Raw genomic sequence first — 2500 nt, forward strand, 5'->3', positions numbered from 1 at the left:
TTGGGCTGTTCACCTAAAGTAGACCTAAGGATACATGTCGTTCGCATTGCCATTAAGACCAAGAGGCAAAACCAACATGAATTCTAAATGCTTCTTAGCTCTCGAAACCAAGCTTGACAGAAAAGAAAGTAACACAAACAAGCCTCTACGTTCCTGGCCTTCCTTCCCCTGAAAAGAAATAAAGCACAGATTACCTCAAACTAAAAAAAAAATCCCAAGATCATTCCTTTGCAATAACAGACTTAAATTTCTAGGAGTCCTCGATGCTACATGAATTCTAGGAGGGCAACTCTGGCCGCCATGGCATTAGGGAATACGAGCCTAAATAAATCGCGTCCCAATATCTGTGCAGCTCGCGAAATGTGCATCACCAATACGGTTGCACAAGGCCCAACGGAACTGAAGACATAGATGCATTCTATGTGCAACAATGGCGGTTTAATCGCAAAGTTGACCTGCGAGATTTTGCCATCGTAAATGTAACATGATCCACTCAATTCATAAACTTGTTTTACAGCCATCCACTCACGGGACAATTGAAACAGGAGTAAATTGGCCAACCGCATTTCCAAACGCCACCAAAATCAGCGGATATTGAGCTCTCCGAAGCCACATCAACTGCCTAAGCCAACCCCCTCCCCCTAAAGTATCGATCACAAAAAATAGGCATCCTCTGAGACTTTAACTGGTATATTGTTATCATAATGTTTTTCAAAAAGAAAAGGGAGGGCCGCAGTTTGTGTTAACTATGGGGGCATTTCCCTGCTTATCCAGATACTCATCGACGTAACTTAGTAGAAGCTGCAACAGGAACAACGAAGGGAAGGGCAAGAAAACACACGAATATGCCGAAGGCCTTTTCGCTGTTCCTGTTGCAATCTGTTCATCATGAATTACACAAACATGCAGATGATACAGCTTACTCATTAGGCACTCCAGAGAAATAAAAGTCTCTATTTTTGGAATTGCTGGAGGGATGCAGACCCCAGTGCTGGCAAGGAAGAGGCACTGAATTATTCTTTGCCCAGGCTAAAGGAGAAGAGGCGGCTCCTTCCTCTAGTACAGGGATTAAAGATACGAAATCCGTGGAGTCAGGTAACTTGGTATCACAATGTCCTCTTTATCGATCTTCGGTGAGGTCATACCTTTCTCCATAGATATCTGAATGTACAAACGAGTTTACAGAGCTTTCTGATATCAGCTTTTCATAATGGCTGCTTGACTTGTACCTTGAGCAGAAGACTGAAGGAATATCACGGCCGTTGCCTCGAAAGTTTACTACACTTGGAGATGAAATTCCATGTAGAGCCATCCTCTAAAATTAGGATAATACTAATATTGAACAGTCGTCCGTCGGCTTAGTAGATGGGCCCGTCACGTTTTGCGTCTCCAGCTGAAGACCTCGATTACGGACCGTGCTTGACTGACTCGCAGCAGACCGACCTACTTGGTGATCAAAGAGTTCACTAAGCAGCTGAGACGGATAGGCATGGATACCGTTCAAGCTCAGCGAACGGGCGCGCTCCTATTCATCTCCGACTGTCCGCTCTCGAGCTTGTATCACAACGCATCTACGTCTACTTCTACATCGATGTTCTAAATCTACAAGTGCATCTTCTTAAGTAACGTCTGTGTGTTCGGCCAGCATCCTCCCCTTTCGACCTCGCCGACAGACCCGCAAACGATCGGACCGAAAAAGCCGAATGACCGGACGAGCCGTTTCCGGACCTATGATGCTTCGCCGATTTCCGGAAGAGCTGCTCTCTCTCTCTCTCTTTCTCTCCCTCTCTTTCTGTGTCTCCCCTCTCTCTGTGTCCCCCCCCCCCTCTCTCTCTCTCTCTCTCTCTCTCTCACAGTTTCTCTCTCTCTCTCTCTCTCTCTCTCTCCTCTCCTCTCCTCTCCTCTCCTCTCCTCTCCTCTCCTCTCCTCTCCTCTCCTCTCCTCTCCTCTCCTCTCCTCTCCTCTCCTCTCCTCTCCTCTCCTCTCCTCTCCTCTCCTTCTCTCCCTCCCTCCCTCTTTTCTTGCGTTTTCTTCCTAATCTAATAAGTATAGTTGAAATGAAATTCAAAAATTCCAGGCGCTTCGTAGCACTGAGAGAATATGACGTAGACACTATCAAGTCTATTAAAACCAATAAGAACCGTAATAAACACGTGACAATAGAAGGTGGACCAAAGAAAAAAACAGTTGAAATTCAAATAATTTCAATCGTGGCTAGGATATGTACAAGGAAAACTATTTCGTCTTCAGTATGAAAAAAAAAGATCGTGCCGCTAACGTACAAAAGCAGCGGATATTGGTCACATATCCTGCCAACAGCGACCAGGATCATGAAGACTTGCAGGCCAACCATTCCGGATGTAATGGTCAAGGTATGAAATTATCAGTGCGAGATCCATACATTTGCCCGGGCCTTTTTCTGCCAGAACACAAGTGGTAAAGGATTTGCAGATCAGGTCGGGGGTAGGGTTCGGGGGGGGGGGGGGCGCAGCTCTCTCTC

This window comes from Penaeus vannamei, chromosome 13, assembly GCF_042767895.1.
Source record: "Penaeus vannamei isolate JL-2024 chromosome 13, ASM4276789v1, whole genome shotgun sequence".
Taxonomy (NCBI): Eukaryota; Metazoa; Arthropoda; class Malacostraca; order Decapoda; family Penaeidae; genus Penaeus; species Penaeus vannamei.